This window comes from Pogona vitticeps, chromosome 1, assembly GCF_051106095.1.
Source record: "Pogona vitticeps strain Pit_001003342236 chromosome 1, PviZW2.1, whole genome shotgun sequence".
NCBI lineage: Eukaryota > Metazoa > Chordata > Lepidosauria > Squamata > Agamidae > Pogona > Pogona vitticeps.
The window spans coordinates 210,683,012-210,695,048 of NC_135783.1; the positions used below are offsets into that span (position 1 = coordinate 210,683,012).

Below are 12,037 nucleotides of genomic sequence, written 5' to 3' on the forward strand. Positions count from 1 at the left end.
TTTGTACAGTGTTCCTTGATGCTATGCTGGTTGCCATAGAAACTGGAAACTTGAAATGGAAGCGGAAGCAGGCCTGCAACTGAAATTGATAATCTTCTACTTGTTTCTGTATTTCTGCTTCTCTTTCCATGGAAACAGACGTCTTATCTCACAAAAGGAGCTAAAGGTTTGGAAATGATTGCTTACTTGATCGTAGCAGCTTCACCTCCCTTCCTTACCTGGACCTGAGATTGGACTTTTTGTGTTTGTTAGATTTTAGCATATGACAGTGAGGGGAGAACTTCAAAGTGGTAGTTTTGGGTAGGAACCTCCTTGACACTCCAGGAATCAAAAAGCTTTTGATAGCCATGTAGTGATTTTTAAAATTACAGGGAAAGCGGTCACTTTAGAAACAAAATATATATATTTGTAGGTTCCTACTGTTTAAAGACTTTCAAAAAAGTGTTGGTAAAAATAAGGAAGGGCAGACTATTCTCACCCAGGATGCTACAATACTGTCTCTCTTCTCAAGAAAGAGAAAATAATGTACACATGGAGTAGTTCCTGTTAATCCATTTAGCTCAGTATTTCTCTTCTCTTGAATTGAAGTGATTTTCTAAGGATGCACGATAAGTGGCTCTGGTCACCTGTTTCCTGATCTTTTAGGCGGAGTCACAGGCATTGTATATATAGTTTTCTACATATGAAGCGTTGAGGTGGCTCCTAAACATTGTTGCTAGGATATAAGTGGACCACTTCCTGTGAACCCTGGCCTGCCAGCAACACTGGCTGGTCCTTATTGGCGCACCACCCTCTTCAGCTAGGCAAGGTAAGTGAGCCATCCATTTGTTCAGCCATTCTGGAGAATACAAAATGTTTTGCTACTAAGACTTAATATTGTAGGATGAACAGTGCCCCGCACCTTTTTTTCTTATCATCCTTAAAACCAGGGTTGAAACAGTTTTTCTGACTTTCAGTATCACTGTAGCACCAGCTTTCCATGTGTATACTGAAAAAGTACTATTTGTCAGACAGTAAGGAGTTGTGTGTGACATATATTAGTGAAACTATCTGTATCAAATTGCTAGTGCAGTATTACTTCTGCAACCAGGGATGTTCTTCTAAGTACAGTACTTAATGATACAGTAATCTGTTTAGAAGATGGTCCCGAACCTTTCTCCCTGTTGTTGTTGTTGTTGTTGTTGTTGTTGTTATTCTCAGTAGATTGTTGTTGTTGTTTATTCATTAAGTCATGTCTTACTCTTCGTGACCCCATGGACCAGAGCACACCAGGCCCTCCTGTCTTCCACTGCCTCCTAGAGTTTGGTCAAATTTATGTTGGTAGCTTCGGTGAACACTGTCCAACCATCTCATCCTCTGTCGTCCCCTTCTCCTCCTGCCTTCACACTTTCCTAACATCAGTGTCTTTTCCAGGGAGTCTTCTCTTCTCATGACAATCCCTATCTCAGTAGATAGGGATTACAGTGGTGCCTCGCTTAGCAATTGCCTCACTTAGCGAGGAAATTGCTGTACGATTAGTTTAAATGGGGGTTTTCCGCTTTGCGATGATCGGTTCCCTACTTTGGGAACCGATTTTCGCTTTATGACAATCAGCAAACAGGTGATCAGCGGGTTTCAGAATGGCCGCCGGCTGAAGAAAATGACCCCCCGCTGTTTTTAGGACTGTTTTTTCACTAGACATGCACCAGAAAATGGCCACCGTATGGAGGATCTTCGCTGGACGAGCAGGTATTCAGCCCATTGGAACACTTTGAACGGTTTTCAATGCGTTTCAATGGGTTTTTTTATTTCGTTTGACGACGTTTTTGCTCTACAGCGATTTTGCTGGAACGAATTAACGTCGTCAAGCGAGGCACCACTGTATTTATTTTTTACATGAAGAAGCATTGGAAAATGGCATCCCATGCTCGGGTAATCTCCCCTCTTTCTCCTCAGAATTTTGCTTTCCTATTCTGCTGTGTGTGTTAGAAACCTTCCAGCATGGAAGTTACCACTGGCTGTTGCTAGTGTGAACAATCAATATGCATATATAAAACAGTCTCAAGAATGGCTTTCACTGTTACTGTTTAACATGTTAGAAGACATGCCATAAGTTTATCTTTGCTTTTCTGTGAGATGTGGGTGCTCTGCTTTTTTTTCATTCTTCATGTATGGCTTGCTTGGGCCTTCTTGAGGCCATCTGATTTTAATAGATGTTACCCTGTCCATGTGTCAAAAATCACATTGTGTGTCACTGGAATATAGTTCATCAAAGTGAAACATGAACAGGTGTTCAGCTACAACTTTCTTAAGCCCTGGTCAACATAGGCAGTGGTGAGAGAAGATGGAAGTCAACAACAGGTCCTGATCCACCTTCTTCATTTTGAAGGAAACAGGTTTAAAATCACGCAGCCTACATTTTCCCCATGCCGCTTTGAGCCAGCAGGAATATGCATAAGACAGAAGGACTGCTGCAGTGCTCCTGACCCCCAAGCCCACTTTGAATTGCTCTGTTAATGCTGGATGTGTCAAAGATACGGCTTGTGCTTCAGCAAATTCAGCATTTCCAGAGTGAAGCTGGCGGACAGAAATATGTTACTTTATGCAGGCGAGGAAATGGTAGGAGCCTAGTAATGCTTTACAGCTGTGAGCTGAAATGGAAAAAAAGAATTGCCTGAAGAAACTTCCTTGAAGTAGGAAAGTTATTTATTATTCATATTCTTTTGCTTGTTTTGTTAAATGTGAGGCACCACTTAAAAATATATTTTTGGATGGTATAAAAACAGTCTTGCGACTCTGGTATTTTTGTACATTTGACTAGTTTCCGTCTCTGAACTTTGCAGTACAGTATTTCAATCTTTTCACTTCATCGTTAGAGACAGCCTTTGACATTGATGATGATGGTGTTGGTTTAAATAAACCCTCTGCTAGCAGGATTTTTTATAGTATTTGTTTATACTTCAGAGTGTTTCAACAGCAACTAATGATTGCTGTAATGTCAGTGTTCTTTGTGATAGAATGGCTCGTATCACCATTCCAATGACATACCATCATCAGCTGGGTAGGAAACCTGTGGTCTGAAAGCCACATGTTATGGGCTTCTTCTTCATCTGGCTTTTCAGATACAGCGGCCCATTCTTACCCTCCTGACAGACCCTCTGGGAATGGCACCATCTTCTACTTTGTATCTTTCTGTGCTTGTACATAGAAGCCATTCAAGGTACAGAAGTACTAGGGAGCAAAGAGAGTGAATAAAATAGTGCATTCCAACTATGTTTCACTCTAGCGTCATCCACCATCTAAGGTGGCTCCAACCACCAAGAACTGCATCACCCAGTTGATTTATTCTTTGTATATCACCACCATAGTCCTTCATGGGGTGCTTCCACTCCTGATCTAAAAAACCAGTGTGGTGTTTCTGAGCCTTCCCTACACTTTTGCAGTGATGGCGTTAATGCTTATGTTTCAGTGGGAAAGAACAAGGAGTTATTAAATGTGAAGAACAAGGTGTTATCAAGCACAATTTTATCTATTTATTTGTTTAGATTTATTTATTTTGTGCATTTATTATGTATTTGTTGGGCTCAGGGTGCCTAATAGCAGCTTTTGAAATAGTTCTGTGTCAGAAAAGGTTAATCCCAGGTGTAGCGGTCCTGTCATTGGAAGCATTTCTCAGTACTACCTAAGTTTTCACTTTCCCTTCATAGGGAAAGGTTGGTAAAGTCTTCTTTAAAAGGGGGCATTTCTTAAGAACAATTAGCTAGTGTATGACTTGCAATATAGCTGTATTATTTGTTCCTGTTTCTACGAAGAGGGTCTGTGTTAATTAATTTGTTAGAGTGAGTGTGGATGCTCCTTAGCCCCAGACATTGTAGCTCTGTTCTCTCTGCTTCTTTGATACTTCCAAAACTGAACACAAATGCTGGGGTCTCTTCACCTCAAATTGGTGAAAATTTCTGCTGGTTGGGAAAGCAGATGTACTTAGAAGTTGCTTTTAGTTACATCAGTTTTAGTTGCATCAGTTTTTGAAAGAGGATTCTGCAGGGAGAAATGAGTGGCCATTGACGTTTTGTTTAGACATACAGTGGTGCCTCGTAAGACGATTTTAATTCATTAGATGGAAATCGCTGTCTTGTGAAAACATTGTCTTGTGAAACCCAGTTCCCCTTTGGAATGCATTGAAATCCATTTAATGTGTTCCAATTGGGGGGGGGGAATCACTGTCTTGTGAAAATTGTCCATAGAAAAAACATTGTCTTGCAAAACAGTTCCCCATACCATATTGGGGAAAAGCAGTCCCCTCACCTGTACTGCCTTTGGAAATTCAATGGGTCTCAGACAGCCTTCCCCTTCTTTCTCTCTCCAGCAACAAAAAAAGAAGGTAAAAGGAGTCAAACCCCTTTCTGTCCCCTGACACCCCCCAAGTCATGGTGACCCCCTGGCTGCACCTCCTACTCAGTACAGGGCTGCACAGCCCCAGTCTTAGCATATGCTAATACCTGTGCACTAGAGGATTGTGGGAGGAACATTTAGCCCCTGATGGGGGACCCACAGGGCACCCCAAAACACTGAGGAGCTCTCTTGGCCTCTGGCGGGGCTGTGCAGTCCTGTACTGAGTGGGAGGTGCAGCCAGGGGGTCACCATAATGTGGGGGCTCAGGGGACAGAATGGGGTAGGAGATGCAAGGGCCATTCCAATTCATACCTTGTAGAGGAAATAGGTAAAGGTAAAGGTTCCCCTTGACAATTTTTGTCCAATTGTGTTCGACTCTAGGGGGCGGTGCTCATCCCCATTTCCAAGCCATAGAGCCAGCGTTTTGTCCGAAGACAATCTTCCGTGGTCACACGGCCAGTGCGACTTAGTCACGGAACGCTGTTACTTTTCCACCGAGGTGGTCCCTATTGATCTACTTGCATTTGCATGCTTTCGAACCACTAGGTTGGCGGGAACTGGGACAAGCAACGGGTGCTTACTCCGTCGCGTGGATTCGATCTTACAACTGCTGGTCTTCTGACCCTGTAGCACAGGCTTCTGCGGTTTAGCCTGCAGCGCCACCACGTCCCTTGTAGAGGAAATACCATGTTGTAAAAATGGTTTTCCCAGGGGTAGGCTCATCCATTGCACTTTGGGTGTGCTGTTGACACCTGTGATTTCCCCAAATGTGGGGAACTCAACTACATAATTTGTGTTAATTGGGGCATTATGTTTGTGATTTCTCTCTCTTTTTTAACAATCTCTTTACCCTTTGGTTTCTGGCTGTTTTCACCATCCTCTACCATTTAAATTTGCAGCCATAGCCCCATTGGTGATGCTATGCAAGATGGTTCCCCCCCCCCATTGAAACACATTAATTACATAAGACCTACTTTTTTATCCCCCAAAAAGTGGGGGAGAAAGTGTATGCTGCTGGCTTTCCAGGAAAAACAGCAGCATTCACTTTCTCCCTCACTTTTTTGGGGATAAAAAGTAGGTCTTATGTAATTAATGTGTTCCAATTGGGGGGGAACACCATCTTGCGAAACAGGGTAAAAACCAAACAGGGTAAAAAAACTGTCTTTGCAAGGCAAGGGCACAACATCGCTCAAAAAAAGTCAGCCTCTAGCGAATTCCTCATTTTGGAGGCAATCGTCTAGCGAGGCACCACTGTAGTGAGTATTCCTGTGGCAAATTCCCTATCACTGCTGACCATATGGTCAATGGCTGCACAGGCCGGGGATGATGGGAGCTGTAGTCCAGTATATATGAAATATATCAGCTGGGGCAAGGCTTATCTTTATCCATGCAATTTATTGATGGGATGAGGAAATACACTTCAGAATGGTCTCACATTACTTGGCCTTCAATATAGACAATATGGCTGGTGTAATGGCTAGCGTATCAGACTGACACTCAGACTGCTTGTCTTCAAATCTCCACTAGGTTGTGGAAGCTTATTAGGGAATGGCAAGAGTAAGCCACTCTTTGGAAACCCTGCTAAAGTTGACATAAGTCAGAAATCACTTGACAGCACAGAACACCAAATATTATTTGGATATGTATGGGAAATACCCTGTGGTGATACCAATCTTTGTAACAAGTGTTAATTATAGACTACCTCACTGTTGGGCTCTTTGATCAGATGGCATTTCCCCTTTTCAGTGCTCTGCATTGAATTGTCAGGACTAAAATAGAAAAGAAATAGACAACTTCTAAGTAAGCTGTATGGCTTAGGTCTAGTTTCAGATGGTTTAAAACTAAAATCTGCCTGTGTCTCATGAAATTGTTTCATCTGCATGGTGGCCATATGCACAACTGATTGTAATTCCACTAATAAAAGAAGGATTTTTTTGTTTTAATTGCTCACTGTTGATTCAGATGAAAAAAAAACATGGATTATAAAAAAATTTATAGTCGTTCATTGTGATGCATGTGAGGATGTGTTTTTAAAGCTTTTGGCTGAGTTTCAAGCTTACAGTGGATTTTCTATTCATTTTCATATTTTAAACTATAAACTAGTTTAGCAAGATTCAAACCTGTTTGACAGATTTAAGTAAACCTTTACCAACCCTTACTTTAATATCATTTAAATCATATTATTAATACATGCTCAAGCCCACTGACTTTTGCTGACAGTTGGAAAGTTGTCAAGAGCCTTTTCCGTGCTGGAAAATAGTCAGGAGATATTGAGCACTAAATCCACTGAAACTTTATTGGGCACATCCTACAGCCTTTAGAAAACTGAAACATTTGGTCCAATAAAATGTGGACATTTCTGTATCATAAACAATCTTAATAGTATTTTGGATTGGTAAATCTGGAGAGGAATGGTAATTTGCTGCTGGAGTTATTCCATAGCATTTTAAATGAATCCACAAATGAAGTAGCATTTACCAGACATCAGCAGGTTTTTTAAAACAATTATAAATTCAGTTCACTTGCTTGTAAAGCGAAATGGGGCAATAGGGAAAGGACAGTTTGTATTAGGAATAGTCTACAGTAAAAGTAGATCACATGGTAGAACTCTTCCTGGATGTATGCATTTCAGGGGGCAGATGTGATTGAACTTGTTATGTGCTGAAGTTGCTTCCCGCTTACATTGACCCTAGTAGGGTTTTTATCATTGCCACCCTGCAGTGAGTTTCTCTGGCTCAGTGGAGATTTGAACCCATGTCTCCTGAGTTCTAGTTTGACAGGCTGTCCACTAAACTGAACCTGTGATTGAGTAACGCTTCATATAAAATATTCCCTGTACATTGAGCTGCATACCATGGAGAGAGGTCTGGTTTAGTCTACTGCAGCTGATAGTTCTTTGAATAGATTTCTTGTTGTGTGAAAAATATGTAGACATATAATCTCCCTCAACTTCCATCTCTTCAGTCTGGAACAGTTGACTTCAGAAGCAGCCTTGCCACATTTGCTGCAACTTGTCTGACCACTCCTGTCTTCTGTACTCAAATGAAGTGTAGAATTATATCTTGGAAGGAGGTGGATGCTTGTTGAAAATAAATGGCTCCCTTATTCCATTCCAGTTAGTTAGAAGATGAAAGCAACTGAAAACTTGCAGATTTTTTTCTCTTTTTAAAAAAATCCTCTACCTTGAGCTCCTCATATTTTTAGAAGAATAAGGAATTAGGAGAGAGGCTTATACAATTTATAACCCACCAAGCCAACTCTATAACTTTTGTTTATCATCTGGTGTTCAAGGGGGGGCACCAGTTTGGGTACAACTGCTACATCTAATGCTGGGAGATTATATGTAGCTATGATAATTATTAAGCATTGATAGCCATATCCTCCATGAATTTTTCTAATCCATTCAAGGTACAGCTACTGTATAGCTGTGTCTTGTTATAGCATTTTCCATAGTTCCAGGGTGCAAAGTGTAAAGAAATACTTTGAGTAACAGTATAGACCCTGTCATTATTAACTGTTATAGAGCATACTTGCATCATGTTTTTCCATGGTCTTTCTTTCATTGTTAGCACCAAACTAGAAGTTCAGGAAATTACTATTGATTAAAATCAATTCGTGATTTACCTTTGTGTAGGTGAAACGCTGTAATTTGTGGCGACAAATTGCCATTTATTAATGGTGAATTGTTGTTGCATTCCTGGCTGCATGGCCAAGAATGCAACCAGCAACTCTACTTAGTTTAAGGAGTTTAATTTAAATCAACATTTGAAATCTGGGCATTATTTCCTGGAGGTTTTCTTTTCGGGTTGTGGTTTGCATGAAGCTCATCCTATTTTAATCCATTCCCTGTGTTGGTTAGTGAGAGATGGCTAACAGAACTCATGTATTTTGCTATTTTTACACGGCAGAGATAAAATATGTGCATTTATTACTCATTTATCTCTTTTCAAAACCAAAGTATGACCATGCCCATAACTGTTTCTAGTATAATTTGTTTCTAATTCTCTTCTTTCTGTCTCATAACAATCTATTTCATGCTTTGGTGTGATATTAGTCAGGTCTTATCCCTCTGCCCACTCACCAAAAATATTACGGATATTTGCTTGATCTGTTGACAGTGGCACTGGAGTTTTCCATTGTGAATTAAAGTGGCAGTGTGTAATGCCTTCTTTGAAATCAGTGTGTTGGAGAGCTTTTCTCCACAAGTCATGTGAAATAAATAAGAGGAGCACAGAAGCAAAAAAGAGTAACTGGTAGATAATTTCCTCACAATCATTTATATATACGTAAATAAATAAATAAATAAATATACTACACAGAGGGAGGGAGGGTGAGTTTTGCATCTGATATTATGGATATTGCAACATTTTTAGAAAAAAGGAAGCCAGCTGATTCTCATTGAAAGCAACCAGCACCGTTGCCATGATTAGTTTGTTGTTAAGTCGTGTCTGACTCTTCATGACCCCACAGACCAGAGCATGCCAGGCCCTCCTGTCTTCCACTGCCTCCCGGAGTTTGGTCCAAAAAAAAAATACATTTGAATTCGCCCATTCCTATCCATTGTAGTTCACTGATGCCCAGGATGTTAATGTTTATTCTTGCCATCTCCTGTTTGACCACCTCCAGCTTCCCAAGGTTCGTAGATCTTACATTCCAGGTTTCTATACAGTATTTTTCTTTGCAGCATCGGACTTTCCTTTCACTTCCAAGAGCGTCCGCAGCTGAGAGTCCTTTCGGCTTTAGCCCAAACACTTCATTAGCTCTGGAGCTACTTGTACTTGTCCTCCGCTCTTCCTCAGTAGTATGTTGAACTCTTTCCGATCTGAGGGGCTCATTTTCCAGTGTCATATCTTTTAGCCTTTTGTTTCTGTTCATGGAGTTTTCTCGGCAAAGATCCTGGAGTGGCTTGCCAGTTCCTGCTCCAGATGGATCGCGTTTATTCAGAACTCTCCACTATGACCTGTCCGTTTTGCGTGTCCCTGCACGACATAGCCCATAGCTTCTCTGAATTACTCAAGCGCCTTCACCACGACAAGGCAGCAATCCGTGAAGGGGATGATTAGTTTACCACTTTGCTTTTGTCATTGCAAGCACATGGGTCTAGTCCGTGCTTGGATTTGTGCTGAGCAGTCACAGATGGGAAGAAATAAATAGAAGGAAAAGGTGAACACTGTAACAAAACAAATCCAGAGTAAGTATTCAATAATGACAGCAACAGGCACAGTGGTATGTAACATGATCTCCTACTCTCTGTTATAATGAATGGCATATGCTAGGAGCTTTCACGTCATACTGCTTGGGTATGTGAAAACCTGTGAGCAGCATGAAATAAAATTGCATGGTTGTCATTTAGCTCTTATGTTTCATCCTATTCTATTATATTTTATTTATCTAGCTGCCCCCTTCATCTCTTGCCCATTTTGCTAGAGAGCCAGTATAGTTCTGTAGCACATGGCCAAGCCTTACATCATCACCACTCCAAGAATTGGCTCTTGGGGAAACAAAAATAAACATGGTCCATCCTGGCAGCCGAGAGCAGAATGTCTGCCAAATTCCCAACCTCTGCTGGCTTGAGGACCTGACTTCTCATACTTATTTTGCAGCTCTAATTTTGTGAGGAATTTTATTTATAATCTATTCCACATTAGCTCCAAACTGGCTGCCGCAGGACTTAACACACTGTTTTGCGGAATTTTTTTGAGCTCATACGTGGTAGATGGGTGCACTCACGTACACCCCAATAATTAAACGGTGTATAGCAAAACGTTTTGTTCTTCTTTGCGGTCTCTGTGAATGCACACGAATGGGTTAAACTGCGCCTGCGCAGGGGTCTTTGGAATATTCTAGAGCAGTGGTGCCGAACCTGGGGAGAACCTGGGGGGAAAAAACAGTGGGTGGTGTCGCGACTGCCGCCACCTCCTACGTCACCACAAGAGATGACAGGCCACGATCCTTCACACACACACAGTACTTCGCTGCCACCAACCACACCTAAACCTGACACTTCAGACTTTGTATGGATTTTAAAATAAAAATGATGTTTTATTGAATACATAAAATAAAATGTAAATCAATGAATGAAAGAATCACTTGTCAAACTATATTTCTCAGACCTTAACCCTGCACAGTTCTTGGTTACTTAACACACAGTTACCTAACCTATATCTAACCCTGTCACTCTCCCACTCTCTAATTCCCCAACAACAACTCCCTCAACAACCTTCTCTCTCCTTGTACACCCCCTTTATATACACAAGCTCCACCCCTATAAGACCCACCTCCTGCCTTGCCATAGGCCAGGAAACTCCAGCCTTAGCCAAGACAGGCAGGTGACGTCATGGCACACGTCACATACCTTCCCCCTTTAATAAGTTGTTTTGTGGGGGAAAGCTAAGGTGCTTTTTCCCCAAAACAACTGCCACAAACATAAAGCATTGCATTTATTACACAATTTAACACAACTACAAATATACTTACACTTCCTCCCTACAGGGAAATAAAAACATGCAAAGCAAAACATTTATCACAACACAATACATAACTTTCAAAACACTTTACATTGCCATATATCATACACAGAGTCCATAAGTCCTTTAAATGTTGTCTTCCGGTCTTCTGGATAAGGCGTCAGCCACACAGTTTATAGTCCCTCTGACCACCTTAACCTCGAAATCATAGTCCTGCAAAAGAAGCGCCCACCTCATCAATTTACTGTTCGGTGATTTCATAGTTCGTAACCAAGATAGAGGTGAGTGATCAGTGCACAAGGTAAAATGTCGGCCCCAGACATAAGCCTTCAGCTTCCGGATCGCAAAGATGATCGCCAAACACTCTTTCTCGATGGTAGAAAGATTCTTCTCCCTGGGAAGCAACTTCTTGCTCAGGTACGCCACTGGATGTTGGTCTCCGCTGTCATCCTGTTGGCACAGTACCGCTCCCACACCGGCATTAGACGCATCTGTGTAGATGATGAACTCTCTGTTGAAGTCAGGAGCATGCAGCACTGGATGGTTGGTTAGAGCATCTTTCAGCCGTCCAAATGCCATCTCGCACTCTTCCGACCAGGAAACGCTGTTGCTGCTCTGCTTCTTTGTCAGGTCTGTTAAAGGTGCAGCAGTCTCACTGAAACCGGGTATAAACCTTTTGTAATACCCTGCCAGACCTAGAAAGGACCTCACTTTCTTTTTAGTGGTAGGTCTGGGCCAATTCAGGATTGCTTCTACCTTGGCCTCTAAAGGTTTGATTAGGCCTCCTCCCTCTATGTGGCCTAGGTACTTCATCTCTGAGTTACCTAGCTGACACTTACTAGCTTTAACGGTTAAGCCAGCATCTTTCAATCTTTGTAGCACTAACTCTAGATGATGTAGGTGATCTTGCCAGGTGTTGCTAAAGACCCCTATGTCATCGATATAAGCTACTGTGAAGTCACTAAGCCCTTTCAGAGTATGGTCCATGAGCCTTTGAAATGTTGCTGGTGAGTTTCTCAGGCCAAAACTGAGGACCCGGAACTCAAACAGGCCAAATGGACTACCAAATGCGCTTTTCTCTTGGGCCTTAGGATCACTTCTTCCTTGCAAACACTCTTTGGTTAGACTTAAAAAGGATACGACTCTGCAATCTCCAATCATCTTACTTAGGTCTTCAAGCCTAGGCCTAGGATAAGCTT

General features: G+C 41.7%; 1 protein-coding gene and 1 non-coding gene across 26 annotated transcripts in view; both read left to right on the top strand.

Annotated features, from left to right (window-relative positions):
• The window catches only part of BAZ2B (bromodomain adjacent to zinc finger domain 2B), a 297,222-nt gene that overhangs the window by 17,207 nt on the left and 267,978 nt on the right, over positions 1-12,037 (top strand). The gene's annotated exons all lie outside the window — the stretch shown is intronic.
• Positions 5,034-5,200, top strand: LOC140703423 (U1 spliceosomal RNA). Its single transcript, XR_012082828.1, has one exon. It is a non-coding gene; the product is annotated as a U1 spliceosomal RNA (small nuclear RNA).